Source organism: Streptopelia decaocto, assembly GCF_964273445.1.
Source record: "Streptopelia decaocto genome assembly, chromosome: 4".
Classification (NCBI taxonomy): domain Eukaryota; kingdom Metazoa; phylum Chordata; class Aves; order Columbiformes; family Columbidae; genus Streptopelia; species Streptopelia decaocto.
In genome coordinates, this window is record NC_138658.1 from 77,139,081 (window position 1) to 77,155,109 (window position 16,029).

Genomic DNA, 16,029 nt, shown 5'->3' on the forward strand with positions numbered 1-16,029 from the left:
CCCTCAGGGTTGGGGTTGAGACCTCAACATGCGGCGGGGCTTTCAAGTCCGGGTTTTGTTGTCAGAATAACACGGAGAGCCTTGGGCTGGTAGATGGAAAGTGCGTGCGAGACTTGCGATTCTTTGCTGGTTTTGCCACGATATACTTGAATTTTGCTGTCATCTCAGCTCCCTTTTTGTCAGAGCAGCTTCCACTCTGGCTGTAACATTACCCTTGGTTTTTTTTAATTTCTTTAAATATATATATATATTTTAAGCTAACAATGACCTCAGCTGTTTGCTTAAGGAGTTCATAACCCTGCGAAAAATGTTCGAGCAACCCAAAGGAAGTTTGCAAGAAGCCCTTTGGTTGGGAGCCTCTGGCATTGATCTGCCGGCCTTCTGCTTTATGTTCTATCAAACAAGAATACAATTTTAAAAAAGAAGGGAGAAAGTAAACAGTTTGGTGTAAATAAAGACAAATCCGTGTCGTTTTAGCCTTCCTGGAGCAGAGGGGATGACGAGCAGAACGGACTGGGAGAATGCAGCGGAAAGAAGTGAATCAAGCAGCAAAAATCGGGGTGAACCCTGAGAAACCTGGAGAAAAAACTAGTGTTTCAATAGAAGGAAATCACCTGGCGTCTCATGGCAGCCCCCTGGGTTTGGGCTGAAATTGCGCAGAAAAAGGGATGCCCGGCTTCAGGGTCCGGGCTTAAAGCTGAGCCGTGTTTAGTTTAGGCCTGAGTGTAGCAGGTCGTGTGAGCCGGCCCAGTTGTGAAGGTCGTGCTGCTGTTGGAGGGTTTCGCCGCCCATGGCCGGTGCTGGAGTAGCTGGGAATTCATGGGGCTGTCCCGAGTCGGGTGCCGCAATCTGGCCGTGAGTTCCCTGGGCAGATGGGGGTTGGTGTGTGAGATTGTATCTGCTCTGGCAAATCCCTCCTCTGAAATGCTTCTGCAGGAAATTTCAACAGCTTTTTAGTTCTCTTTGGTTTTCATTTTCTTTTGTTCCTCTTTTATCTTTTTCCCTTCTTTCTCTCTATTTCTTTCTTTCTTCTTTCTTTCTTTCCCTCTTTCTCTCTTTCTCTCTCCCTTTCTCTCTCCTTTTTCTTTTATTTTTGTGTAGTGTTATCTGTTTTCTTTTTCTTTTTCTTTTTTCTTTTTCTTTTTTCTTTTTCTTTTTCTTTTTCTTTTTCTTTTTCTTTTTCTTTTTCTTTTTCTTTTTCTTTTTCTTTTTCTTTTTCTTTTTCTTTTTCTTTTTCTTTTTCTTTTTCTTTTTCTTTTTCTTTTTCTTTTCTTTTTTTTCTTTTTCTTTTTCCTTCTTCTTCTTCTTTTTCTTCTTCTTTCTTTTTCTTTTTGTTCCTTTTCTTCTTCTTCTTCTTGTTCTTTTTCTTCTTTTTCTTCCTTTTCTTCTTCTTCTTCTTCTTCTTTTTCTTTTTCGTCTTCTTGTTATTTTTATTTTTCTTCTTTTTCTTCCTTTTCTTCTTCTTCTTTTTCATCCTTTTCTTCTTTTTCTTCTTTTTCTTCTTCTTCTTTTTCTTCTTCTTCTTCTTTATAGTCTTCTTTTTCATTTTCTTCTTCTTTCTCTCTTTTCTTTTTCTTCTTCTCCTTCTTGTTTTTATTTTCTTTCTATTTTAATTTCCTTCTCCCTTTTCCCACACGTACTTCAAACCCCCGGCGCAGTTTTCTCCCGGCGCATTGACGCTTCCCCAGTTTTGCTCCCAGAGCTGCCATTCAGACACTGTTGATCATCGGGACGATCATTTGGACAACACACAAAACCAGGACGGTGCCTTTTGGGGTCCCATCAGGAACCGCTCTCACCCCACACCCTCCCTTTCCAGCCCTACCAATACCCTTAAAATGCATATTTAGCCCCCATAAATGGACTTTTTGCTATTTCCTTCATCGCTTCCCCACTTTCCTCCCCATCGCCGGCCGCGGTGTTGGGTTCCCTGCTCCATTGGGACCTCGCCGCTATCCTCTATCGCCTCTTTTCACTGCAAATCACTTTATAATGGGACAATAACTCTGCGTGCACATCATAAAACATCTTTTCCCGGGATCTCTACCCAGGATGTCAGCGCGAAGGGGATTTCTCAGCCGCGGTGCCTCCGCTTTCGCTCCCAACCCAGCTCTTGGCATCTCAGATCTGCCTTTGTTTGTACCTTTCCAAAGCATCCCCTGCAAGGTTTGGGGGTTTTAATTCATTTGAAGCTGAGCTTTGCTCTCCTTGTGTGTTTTCCGGACACCAAAAGCAAGTGTCTCATGCTGTATTTTTTTTTTCCCCTTACACGTACAAATTAAAACTTCTCAAATTGTTTTGCGCCCGCCGAAAAATGGAACAGGTTCAAATAAGCTCGATATTTCCTCGAAAGAAAAGGGGTTGCTGGAGGGCAAGGGGTGGCTGGCCAGGCTCCCAACCCAACCTGCCGTGGGTGTGCTTTTTAAATCCTCCTCTTTTATATCCTCCAGCACTTTGTGGGGCTCACATGAAAGTCTGGGGTCTAGAGCATGCAACCCCCCAAAAAACATCACTTGGGGAATGACCTATTAGAGAGCAGTGTAGGGGAAAGGGACCTGGGGGTCCTGGGGACAGCAGGGTGACCATGAGCCAGCACTGGGCCCTTGTGGCCAGGAAGCCAATGGGACCTGGGGTGGGTTAGAAGGGGGTGGTCAGTAGGTCAGAGAGGTTCTCCTGCCCCTCTGCTCTGCCCTGGGGAGACCACACCTGGAATCTTGTGTCCAGTTGTGGCCCCTCAGTTCCAGCAGGACAGGGAACTGCTGCAGAGAGTCCAGCGCAGCCACCAAGATGCTGCAGGGAGTGGAGCATCTCCCGTGTGAGGAAAGGCTGAGGGAGCTGGGGCTCTGGAGCTGGACAAGAGGACACTGAGGGGGGACTCATTCCTGGGGATCAATATGGAAAGGGGGAGTGTCAGGAGGATGGAGCCAGGCTCTTCTGGGTGACAACCAGTGACAGGACAAGGGGCAATGGGTGCAAACTGGAACACAGGAGGTTCCACTTAAATTTGAGAAGCAACTTGTTGGGGGTGAGGGTGGCAGAGCCTGGCCCAGGCTGCCCAGGGGGGTTGTGGAGTCTCCTTCTGTGCAGACATTCCAACCCGCCTGGACACCTTCCTGTGTAACCTCATCTGGGTGTTCCTGCTCCATGGGGGGATTGCACTGGATGAGCTTTCCAGGGCCCTTCAACCCCTGACACTCTGGGATTCTGGGATCGCCATCAATGGGAACCTGGCAATTCCATGGTCTTGGCCTGTAAAACCTGCTTTAACCCATAGACGCTAAGCAGAGCGATGAGCTGTTGCAAGGGGACGTTTGGTGGTGTCCACTCCACTGGAAAAGTGACTTTTTTATAGCGTGGATGGATAATAAAAGGTGAAGTGATGGCTTTTAATCTTTAAATTTTTCATGATGATTTATTAGCCTTTAGAAGCCAAAGAAATATAATTATCTTTTTGCGAAGTCAGATGATAGCACATCCACTGATTTCTAACCCTGTGCAAAGCTATTTCATTTCTGTGTTTGCTTTTAGCCGAGTGTTCCCTACCAGTCCTGTCTTCACAGCTGGTTTAAATATCCATTTGCTTGTGCGTCTGCCTCTCTGTAGAATCCACTAAATGGCTCTAAATGCCTCTCGCTGTTTTCCCAACGCTATTTCAGGCTCTGGAAATGTATATCCCGCGGCTCTATAAAAATAGTTCTAATCAACCACCCAAATTGTTGGGTTATTTCATGGGATGAATTAGTTTCGCAGGTGACACCGCGGTGCCTTTCGGGGGGACGTCGCTGGGAGTTGGGGTGTTTGCAAAGCTGAGTGAAGCTTCTGGGTGGGAGCTGGAGGCATCTGAGGCCACGTTCTCCATCCCCTGGTGCCTCTGTGTCCCCTGCCTTGGGCAGACACCCCAGTTTCTTCTGCACTGGTGTTGGGTCCATCTTCTTTGAACAGCTGTGCTGGAATAAGTCTTCTGGGAGCAGGAACAAGGGCGGAGAGGAGCCATGAGGACACCAAATGGGGGGAAAAACGCTCATTTTGTTCAAAATATCTCCTTAGTGCTGCAGCATGAGCAGCTTCTGCATCCCCCGAGCTCCCCCTTTGCGAGGATGTTTCTCTGGGTGAGGGTCAAACCTGTGACAAGTCAATGATGGAGAGCACAAAACTGCATCTCGGTGCCCCCGTCACCGACCCTTCCCAAATCCCCGTGTCTTCTTGTGTTCCTTGAACCATCCCAAGATGCGATCCCTTCCGCAAAGGTTTTATTTGTGTTTTATATTTGTTCCCCGTGTGCCACCCCGTCGAGGGGGACGCTATCTGGTGGCTTTCTCGAGCACCTCCGAGAACTTCGTGCCACCTCCAAACGCCACTAATGAGCGTTAAAGACGTCTGTAATTAGGAAAGTGGCAACTTTCCAGCCTTGCAAACAGCAAAGCAGCAGCGGAGCCAGCGCTGGAGCCGCGTGGTCCCCGGACCACCCGCGGGTACCACAGCTGTCCTCCCGCATCCCGCAGGTGTTCCGGGCCTTGAAGCGAGCGAGCCTGAGCTTTTGGTTTCCTATAGAAGAAAAAAGAACAACAACAACAACAAAAAGTAGTTCCAGGTCTGAGCCTGCCTCCTGCAAAGCCAGGCAAGGGCACTGCAGTGTGTTTTCTGTTTACAGTAGAGCTTAAAGAAATAAGCATCGGTTACATAGGGGGAAAAATGAGAACACGCTCAAATTGGACCCCAGGGCAAGGCTCGCCGAGAACAATAGATCTGCTAAACAAAACCGCCGAGGGTAAGGAGGAAGTTATCATGAAAAGCGGGGGATATATTAGTTTAGTTTGGAGTGTGGTGGTGAAAAAAAAAAGGTATGTGAAGCACTTGAACTTGAGCCTATCTGTTTCACCGCCCAGAGTCTCTGCTCTCGGTCGGCCCGGTGACCCCTGCGTCGGGAATCGCGGACGCCTGAGCTCTCCCGTCCCTCCCGGGTCAGCCGGGAGATGAAGCGGCTGCCGGTGCCTCCGTCACGGCTGCGGTTCGGAAATAAATGGGAGGATGGTGACGGGCTGCGGCGCGTTCGTGAAGAGGGCGGCCAGAGTTCAGGAGGCCGCGGCCTGAGGGAGGTTTCCTGGTGGGTGAAGGGACCCGCAGCTCGAATCCTGGGGACAGTTCTGGGCCTCTCACGCCAAGAAAGGCCTTGAGGTGCTGGAGCGAGTGGAGAGAAGGGAACGGAGCTGGCGAGGGGCTGGAGCACAAGAGTGATGGAGCGGCTGAGGGACCTGGGGGGTTCAGCTGGAGAACAGGAGCTGAGGGGAGACCTTCTGATCTCTGACCTGCCTGAAAGGAGCTTGGAGCCAGGGGGGTCGGGCTCTGCTCCCCAGGAACAAGCGCCAGGAGCAGAGGAAACGGCCTCAAGTTGCACCAGGGGAGATTGAGGTTGGATGTGGGGACCAATTTCTTCCCCAAAGGGCTGTGGGGCATTGAACAGGCTGCCCAGGGCAGTGCTGGAGTCACCATCCCTGGGGGGGTTGGACAGACGGACATGAGGTTCTCAGGACATGGGGCAGGGACAGGGCTGGGTTATGGTTGGACGCGATGATCTTGAGGTTCTCTTCCAACCAAAATGATTCTATAAGCGACAGACCCCTTATCACTCCTTATTGCACTTTCCTTTTTGGTTTATTTTAGGTATTTTGTGCCCAGAGCCATGCAAACCTTCCACAGGTCATCCCTGCTCACGATGGGCACCCGGAGCCACTTGCTCCAGCCGCAGGGCCCGTACGCAACTCATTGCATGCACAGGAGCAGAGGACAGCACGGGAGCTGCTTCATCCCTCTCCCGTCCCCTCAAATAGCTGTTCTCCATCTCCTCCCCACGCCGGTACACGCCGGGCTGGTTCCCGGCAGCTCCCGGCGTTTCCATCGTTCCCCCTGCCCGAGGACGGCGGGAGGAAGCGTGCCGATAATGCTCATTAAATTTATAGCCGCGTTGCGCTGTAATGTTTAATCAAGGTTACGTGCCTGTGTGCTGCCGCGCAGGGTACAAGTTCAATGCAAGGTGAATCTTGTCTGAGATAATCTGAAAGTTCATTCGGAGGTGAAGGCAGCGGCAGCTTCTCATAGAGCGGCTGGGGTTAGCGAGAGGTCGCCTCTTTCTTTCTTTTTTTAATCTGCTTTTTAAATGTGTAAACAAGAGAAAAAAGGCAACTTTGCAAAGGACTTGGCATCAGATGAGCAGCAGGGAAATAATCGTGGCCGTGCGGTGCGATTTGGTACCCGGCTGCCGGGCTCGGGGGAGGTGATGCCGATGCCTTTAGGGGTGGTGGGAGCACTTTAATTCAAATATCATGGCTTTCTCCTAGAAGAAATCCTAATTTTTGAGCTTAGACAGACACCGCTGGCTTGTCTCCCCATGGGGGAACCACCACAGGGTCCTCACCGGGGTATCTGGGCATCAGGTCCTGGCTGCTGGGGGCAGCGAGCAGGGCTGTGATTATCGGAAGACGGGGCTCAGTTGTCTTCTGATCACTCGCAGATACCTCGATTTGCTGCTGAACTGTTGGCAGTTGGGGAGTGTTAACCCCTCCCAGCCCAGAACCTTTCTGGCTGCAAACACCTCTTCTGTCCATCCATCGGGAACGTTTTTCCCAAGAAAAGTGGCATTTAAAGTGACATTTTTCCCCTCTGATGCTGTGGGGTCGATGATGGAGGTGGCTTGTCTATAGCCTCATTTAGAAGACCTCTGCTTTTCTCCCTTTTCAACCCACTTTCATGTGTTCGGGAGGTTTTCTGCCTTCTTTTGGTGCTCTCGTTAACTCTTCTCCTAAAGCATCCTGACCTGCAGCTGAGATATTGGGATTTGCCTTGTCATTTCTTAGTGTTTTCTGATTTTGAAGCATGGATCAGGCAGGACGAGTCAGATATATGCAGGATGCTATAGGCACCCGGGTATTTCTGTATACAAGGGGTGCCACCATCTCCCGACCACGGAGCATCTTTGCTTTGGGAATGAATTCCCCTTTGTGACCGTTAAATGGAAACGTAAAGCGCTATTCAATAGCGGTCCCTGGAGAACGTTCTTCCGAAGCTCTTTCATTTCTTTTGGCCGCTGCCCAGTATTGTCTCTTTGTCTTACGCAGATTGTAGGGTCCGGAGGGCAGAAACACGGTCGGTCATCTTCTCCGAGCGGAAAGCACCACGCGAACTTGTGAACCTGCGTGGAGGATTTGATGAGTCTAAATAACTATTTTTACAAGTGCAAACTGGCTACTCAACCCAGCAGGGCAGAGTTGCCTTTTGTTCTTTTGGCCATTCATAAAATTCCCTGTCTGGGCGGTTATCGCTAGAACCGACTGATTTTCATTCTGAAGCGCTGAAATCCCAGTGGTTTTGTACTGAGTAATTTTCATGCCTTGTAGTTTTATTTCTTCTTCAAGCAGTTTTCACAGAATCACAGGATGGACTGGGTTGGAAAAGACCTCAGAGATCATCCAGTCCAACCCTTGGTCCGACTCCAGCCCATTGACTAGATCATGGCACTAAGTGCCATGGCCAATCTCAGCTTAAACACCTCCAGGGCCGGTGAGTCCAGCACCTCCCTGGGCAGCCATTCCAATGCCTGACCACTCTCTCTGCACAGAATTGCTTTCTCATCTCCAGCCTCAATTTCCCCTGGCAGAGTTGAAGCCCATGGCCCCTTGTCCTATTACTGATGCCTGGGAGAAGAGCCCAATCCCCACCTGGCTAGAACTGCCCTTCAGGTAGTTCTAGAGAGTGCTGAGCTCAGCTCTGAGCCTCCTCTTCTCCAGACTAAACAAGCCCAGCTCCCTCAGCCTCTCCCCATAGGGCTTGTGTTCCAGTCCCTTCCCCAGTCTTGTTGCTCTTCTCTGGACCCGCTCCAGCACTTCAATCTCTTTCCTGAGCTGAGGGGCCCAGAACTGAACACAACACTCCAGGTGTGGCCTCCCCAATGCAGAGCACAGGGGAAGGATCACTGCCCTTGTCCTGCTGACCACGCTGGTTTGGATACAGGACAGGACACCATTGGCCTTCTCGGCCACCTGGGCACACTGTTGGCTCACGTTGAGCTTCCTGTCCATTAGCACCCCCAGGTCCCTTTCTCCCTTTTGCACGGAGCTTTGCAATGTAGTCAGAGAAACCTGGGATTTCCCTAGAATTCAAGGCTCCAGTGAATGACTAAAGCCAGGATCCTGCACCATCAGAGTCAGGAGGAACGTGAACAAAGCTGGTGGGGACTTTCCAGGCATCTCCAAGACTGTCACCGTAACACGACGTGCTCATCCTCAGTGTCCCCACCCTCCGGTCGCTTCTCTTGAAGCCCCAAAACCTTTTGTGGCTCCTTCCTGTGGTTTTGTGTTGCAGGCTGGGAGGAGAAGGTGGAAAAAACCCAACCACGTTTAACTTTTACCATAAATACAGAAGTGACTCACTATCAGAAACACAACTTCTTGAGGGGTGAAATTGGGTTTGTTAAGGTTTTAATGAGACCCATGGAATAAATGTCTTCCGAAACAGCAGAAAAGTCAAAGCGTGTAATTACAGCATTACTCGAAAGCAGGTGGAAAGCCAGAGGTTTTCGTTTGAATAAATGATGAACTTTTGCAGATGGAAAAGCAGAAGAGTTTTCTGTGCACACAGTGCAGGCAAAACGCTTTCAGGAGACTTGACCCTGGAAAACCAATGTAACAAATGCAAAAACCTATAAACAGGCAATAATATGAATCTGACAAGAATCCAGACTGGACAGCTTAGGGCTTTGTTGGTCTCAGACCTTCCTCCTTTACATAATGTCCCATCTACCATAAGTTTTTCCAGATTCTTCTCATGTTTTTCCTAAGAACTGTTTCACTTTTGCAGATACAAGTAAACAGGAAAAAAAAAAAGGGGGGGAAGGAGGAAGATAAAATTTCTGCCTTAACTTGCAAAATCAATCCAGTTAAAAGGTGAGGTGAGGAACTTGGTATCGGTTCTCCTTTCTCCTTCCTCCAGCATTTAGGGGGAAGGACAACCCTTGGCTGGGACATCTGGAGGGTCCCTCGACCGCAGTTATTGTGCCTTACAGAGAGGCCCAGGCAGGCTGGGCAGCACTCTCAGATCTACAGTAACTCCTAGACGTCCATCTCTCTCCTGCAACCAGGTCTGGAAAGCACCTAAAATGAGATTGACCTTCCCTGAGCTCCACGTGCATCGATCTCTCGTCTTGTGCATTGCACCACGTCAGGTTGCCGCAGGTGCTGTCCACCCCCTTGGACAAAGGACGCTCAGTACATCGAGAAAAATCTTAGTTTCCAGTGAAACCGGTGACAAATCTGCTCCTGCTTTCGTTTCGACCACGCTTTTACCCTCCCTGTCTTTCACAAGTAAACGAACAAACATCATGTTCCAATTCCTGGTGCCTTTTCTTCTTGGTAATGTTCTTGTCCAAACCCATGTCTCCCTGTGGGTTAGAATATTTCTTTCTCTTTCAGTATTACTTTCCCATGAGGCATAATTGAAACCTCACCAAAATAAATGATTTTGAATGTACTTGTCTGTGGCTGCTGATGCTGGGAACTCTTTGGGGTTTTGTGCTCTGTCACAATTACCCGCTGGCTGGTGGTAGGGGCTGCTCAACCAGTGGTGGGGATGGGTTAGGCTTGGGCAAACTGGGAGTTGGCACTGGTTTGCATTCAGTAGTTTGTTGTGTGTTTATGGAGGTACCAGCAGGACTGGGTCTTACCTGGATGCTTTCTGGTCCCGCTGGAAGCGTCTTGTCCGTTCGTACAGGTGGGTTTAGGTGGGATGGTGGTAGGACCCAAGTGCTGCTTTCCTCTTGTTGTCACCTTTCTCAAAGGAGCTGTGGTCTTAAATCAGGAAAATGAGCTTTTCAAAGAAAATACTTCTATAGGTTTGTAATGTGATCTCTCGCAACCTGAAACACGGCTGGTTTGTAGAAGCGTTGGGCCAAAGGCTGTTTGTTCTGTCTGCTGCCCGCAATAAGTCTGGAGAAGAGGAGCATCAGGTTTGAAGGATAAGGAAGGATAATAGAGCTTTTTGGAGCTGGGTTCAGCTTGGTTCTGAAAATATTCCCTCCTTCTGCCCCCAGAAAGCAAGAGCAGTTGCTCATGAACATGACCCTCAGAAGGTTTCAGGACAGGAGATCTGCCTCCAGCTGGGAAACCCCTAAACCTGGCTTAACCAACACTTCTCTGTGCCCTGGCATCCAGGGGACATCAAAGTCATCACGAAAGCTCGACTGCAATCCTGTGGCATAGCTGTGCCTTCCGTGTTGATCTGAACCTCCCCCAAAACCCACCACAAGGAAGATATCACGCACCTGCTGTTGACACCATGTAGACCCAGTCTGGGCTCCTCCAGACGCCTGGTTGTCTCCTGCTTTAAGATGCAGCAAGTCAACTCTTAATTCCCTTAGCTCAGCTGAATGTGAGAAATGCAGGATAATTGTGTTTAAATTTGTCGAAAAAGGTTGCAGGATTTTCCAGCTAATGGTCCTGTGTCGCGTTTCCTCTTTCATCCTTCGCTGTGTGTGTGCACATGTGCCGATGGTGTTTGGTTTGGGCTTTTTCAATAGCGGTTGGTCCTTTGTAGAAGATGTGTCAGGCAGTAAACACCTTTCAGCCCAGCTCCGGCCAGCTCCAACGTGTGGTCCATGAGCACCATGGTAAGTCAACATCTCCTAGAAGAGACAAGTCTTTCTCCTGCTGTACAGGAAGAAGAGATAACAGGGTAATTAATAACTGCAGGATCATGAGAATGCCTTAATTTGGGCTTTTGGCAAAGGGAAGGTCTAGTTCTTTATTGGATGTTTCCCACCAGCCTTTGCAATGTCTCATTGCTGGTGGATCTACTGATACATTGATGGTGTTGGCAGAGGAAAGTCCTTTTCAAGCCCTCTTGATGCTGTCTCTTGTCACTAGGAATAAATATCGTGGTGGGTAAGAGGCAAAGGGATTCTTGTTTCTGGGATAGAATCACAGAACCATAGAACAGCCCAGGTTAGAAAGGACCTTGGAAGATCATCTGGTCCAACCTCTCATGGGAAAGAAGCCTAGATGAGATGTCTAGCACGCTGTCCAATTGCATCTTGAAAACCTCCAACAACGGGGACTCCACCACATCCCCAGGGAAGTTGTTCCAGTGAATGGTTGTTCTCACTGTAGGAAGTTTCTTTCTCATATTTGAGATGAAAACTCTCCTGTTGCAAATGGGAGGCGTTACCCCTTGTCTTCTCCATGTGAGCCTTCATCCTCCTTGTAGCCACCCTCGAAGCACTGAAATACTGTGATGAGCTTCCCCCTGAGCCTTCACATCTCTGGCAAAAAGAGACCTAGACATTGAAATAAAGTGAGAGTCTTCAGGATGGGGTTGTTTCTCCTTTCACCATCCAGTTACTGCGTAGCCATGAGGCTTTTGCTCCAGATTGCCTCTGATGGTGGTTCTTTTCTAAATACTCACAATTCATGTGTGATTTTGGCCCCAAAAACTCAGGATATTGCAATGCAAAGGGCTGGGGCATGAGGGAAGACAGGAACATGACCACAGAGGTGGTGATGGCTCTTTGGGCTTGAACAGGACTGCAGGCTGCCCTCGTGTCTTGAAGCACATCTGGTTGTGAACCGTCACTCTTTGCTTTTATTTCAGACAAGCTTTGCTTCCTGCTCCAATGGATATAACATCGTGTCCGGTGTCGTGACGGTTCTGTCCCAGGAATCTCTTCCCACTGCAGACAGGAGATGATCACACTCCTCTTCCAGTAGACTTGTCCATGAGCCCAGAACATTGGTTGTGTCTCCAGTTTCTTGTAGGTCAAAGCGTTTGAGTACAACTCCCTGATCGTGGATGCTGCATCGGTTCAGAAGAGAAAAAAAGAAGAGCCAGACGTTGCGTGAAGTCGGGGAATTCAGGAATTTTCATCTGTCTTGCAATAATACTTGACCTTCATCTCTTAGGCTTGAGGGGAGAGCTCCTTGGGGCCAAGAGGATCCTGTATCTAGAGTTATCCCTGCTATATCATCCTGACTTCTCTGAGATAAGACAAAGGGGGTCTGCATGGGTTTATTTTCATCTTAAAACACATGCGTCTCCTTTTTCTGCCATCTTCTTTATCTCAGACCACCACGCATCACCCTCCAGGTTTGCGACGCTGGTGCAAGCGTGTGAACGCCGGTGCTTTGCTCTGATCTCGGCCCAGGGGCGCTGGCAGAGCTCGCAAACCGCGTTTGGAATCAGTTTGGATTCACATTACGTTATTCCTGGCTTGTCCGGGAGAATTTTATCCGGATTCAGCCCTGTTGTGTCAGACAGAACGTACTGTCCCGTTTCGCGGCCAAAGGGAGAAGCTTGCGAAGTCATTGCCGTGTCCCCGTTCCCTTTGCCACCAGCGTAAAATTAAGTTGCAACCATTCTTTCCTTGTAGATTATGTGAAGACAGTAAAAACATGCCTCTGCTTTGAAAAAAAAGAACATTTTTGAAGAGTTTGCGATGGTGATATTACAAGGGGAGTGAAAAGGAGGTGTTTTTTGAGGTGGAACTGAGGGAGGGAGTGTCGACCTGCTGGAAGGCAGGAGGGCTCTGCAGAGGGATCTGGATGGACTGGAACAATGGGCTGATTGCAGTGGGATGAAGTTCAACAAGGCCAAGTGCCGGGTGCTGCACTTTGGCCACAACACCCCCCTGCAGCGCTCCAGGCTGGCACAGAGTGGCTGCAGAGCAGTCGGGCAGAAAGGGACCTGGGGGTGCTAATGGACAGAAGCTCAACATGAGCCAACAGTGTGTCCAGGTGGCCAAGAAGGCCAATGGTGTCCTGTCCTGTATCCAAACCAGCGTGGCCAGCAGGACAAGGGCAGTGATCCTTCCCCTGTGCTCTGCATTGGGGAGGCCACACCTGGAGTGTTGTGTTCAGTTCTGGGACCCTCAGCTCAGGAAAGAGATTGAAGTGCTGGAGCGGGTCCAGAGAAGAGCAACAAGACTGGGGAAGGGACCTGAACACAAGCCCTATGGGGAGAGGCTGAGGGAGCTGGGCTTGTTTAGTCTGGAGAAGAGGAGGCTCAGAGCTGAGCTCAGCACTCTCTAGAACTACCTGAAGGGCAGTTCTAGCCAGGTGGGGATTGGGCTCTTCTCCCAGGCATCAGCAATAGGACAAGGGGCCATGGGCTTCAACTCTGCCAGGGGAAATTGAGGCTGGAGATGAGAAAGCAATTCTGTGCAGAGAGAGTGGTCAGGATTGGAATGGCTGCCCAGGGAGGTGCTGGACTCACCGGCCCTGGAGGTTTTTAAGCTGAGATTGGCCATGGCACTTAGTGCCATGATCTGGTCAATGGGCTGGAGTTGGACCAAGGGTTGGACTGGGTGATCTCTGAGGGCTTTTCCAACCCAGTCGATTCTGTGATTCTGTGAAATGGGGAGACAGTGCTTCTTGGCCCCTGCTAAGGGAGCCTGGAGCTGGGAACTGGTTCCCAGTTCAAGTCTTTCTTTCCAGTATCATCTTGAATCACCATTTGAGCATACGTGCACAAACCCAACTCCTTGTGTTTTGTTTGGGGTTTTCTGAGTACCTTTCTTTTGGCAACATATTCAAACCATTCCCCACATCTTCATTTTTTCAGATAGATCAGTGAAAATCTCCCCCGTCTTGCAGCAAAGACGCTTCTCGCGCCCCGAGAAGCCGCAGGTTCGCAGCTCGGCTGCAGCTTCCTGAGCTTATTTCACTTTCATAGCATTGTGGTAAAAGCTCCTCTTCTTTTTTCTTTCCCCCCACCCCTTCTTCTTTTCCTTTCCCCCCAGTGTATGTGCTGTCGAGTCTGATTTATGGGCTTGAAAAGGAGACTCTAGTTTGAAGAATTAATGGTATTTGCATATTTGATTTGGAATCTCCCTCGGCAGGCCCACCGCAGCCCCGCGCGGGCGGCTTTTTCCTTTCCATTTCTTCCCTTTTTTTCTCTTTTTGGTCGTTCAGATTTAGCAGCAGAGGTGAAAAGTTTAAACAGTAAAACCAATAAACCCACATTTATGTGACAGATAAATGGTTTCGAGGAGGTTTGCCCCGAGCCGTGGGGCTGCCTCCCGCGCGGCCAGGGGTGCTGGCCCCGCTGTCCTCGATCTCCCTCCCCGGCAAGATGGATGTGGGCAAACAGTTGTAAAATACACAGGTTATCCGTCACTGTCGTGAGGCGGCCGGGGGGAATCTGGGTCTCCCAGTGCTTGGGGAAGGTCCAGCCCTGAGGTGGGAGTGGGTTTAGGATGGGGTTTGTTTAGAATCATTGAAGTGTTTTGGTTGGAGAAGAGCTTTAAGACCACCAAGTCCAACCATTAAGCTGATACTACCAGGTCCATCACTGCCCCATGTCCTGAGAACCTCATGTCCGTCTGTCCAGCCCTCCAGGGATGGTGACTCCAGCACTGCCCTGGGCAGCCTGTTCAATGCCCCACAGCCCTTTGGGGAAGAAATTGGTCCCCACATCCAACCTCAACCTCCCCTGGCGCAACTTGAGGCCGTTTCCTCTGCTCCTGGCGCTTGTTCCTGGGGAGCAGAGCCCGACCCCCCTGGCTCCAAGCTCCTTTGAGGCAGTTCAGAGAGCGAGAAGGCACCGAACTCTTCTCTTTAGTGACCAGTGTCAGAGCCCAGGGAACGGCAGCAGATGTGCCAGGGAGGGTCAGTGGGACATGGGGAAAAGGTTCTTCCCCAGAGGTGCTGGACACTGAACAGGCTCCCCAGGGAGGGGTCACGGCCCAACCTGACAGTGTTCAGGAAGAGACCGGACACCGTCCTCAGACACACGGGGTGACCTGTGGGGTGTCCTGTGCAGGGACAGGAGATGGACTCATGATCCTGTGGGTCCTTCCAACCCAGGACATTCTGTGATTCTATGATAAGGTCTCCCCTCAGCCTCCTTTTCTCCAGCCTCAGCCTCCTGTTCATAGCACCTCTCGATGCTTTTTACTTCATCTTCTCCTCACCCATTTCTAACCTTTGACTTTTCATTTTCTGTCTTTTGTCCCTTCCTCCCAGGGCTTTCTTTCCACTCCCCGCGAACATCTACCTGTATTTTCTCTGGCAATAACTCGTGCTGCTTTGTTTGTGGTTTGCCAGAGGCACGTTCAGCCCCCCCAAGCCCACCAGCAAGAGGACTTCGGTGCATTGGAGGCGGGGGGGGATCCGATTTAGCCTGTACAACCATGCAGCTTCCTGCAGCAGCCAACAAACCCGACAGAAGAGTTTTGGCCCCGCTGTGCTGTGTGAAAAGAGCCTGTGAAATCATATTTAAGGTTGGCTCTTGAAGGTGCCCTTTGGGAAAAAAGAGAAGAAAAAAAACTCCTGACGATGATGTTCAACTCGGGTTTGTAGTTAACACAATGGACCTGCCGTACAAAGCCGAGCGGGACCGCGGGCTGGAAAAGCCCCTCTTAGGTCCCGGCTAATCCGTCCCCCCCGCCAGCCCGGGGGATTGTTCCTGACAGCTTGTTTTCTTTGCCCTGACCTACATAGTCAAAAAGAATCTTGTTGCACATTTTTGTTTTGTACCTTGAGGTCTCGGAGGAGCCAAATCCCCTTCTTGGCGGGGCGGGATGTGTTGTTAAACAGTGCTGGGAGTCTCCAGGAAAACCATGGAGACGCGGGGACAATGAGCTCTCTATGGTCCTCGCTTGGCCGCGGGATGGTCCTTCTTCTCCGGGCTTCGGTGGTGGGCGCCGGGACGCGCAGACGCGAGCGATGAAGACGTCTGTGTGCTTGGCAGCCTGTCCCGCAATAGAGCGGTCATAGCGGCTCTCCAAGGCAGAAGGTTGGCGGGGGGAAAATGCAGCCGCTCTTAATTAACCTGTTTCAGACGATGGAGATGGAGGCTGCATCTCCTCTGTCCTCAGCTGCGCCCTCATGAGTGGATGGAGAGGCCAGACCTCTTAGGAACTAGCAGATCCTCATGTGGGAAAGACGTGGGAGTTCTGGTGGGGCTTTAAGGAAAATAAGGATGCGAAAGTTTGGGATGGAAGACGGCGTTTGGGAAAACTGTGCTCTAGTTTGCTCATCCCTCACCTGA

General features: G+C 50.1%; 1 protein-coding gene across 5 annotated transcripts in view; it reads left to right on the plus strand.

The window, feature by feature from the left end:
• The window catches only part of EXOC6B (exocyst complex component 6B), a 311,842-nt gene that overhangs the window by 290,127 nt on the left and 5,686 nt on the right, over nucleotides 1-16,029 (plus strand). The gene's annotated exons all lie outside the window — the stretch shown is intronic.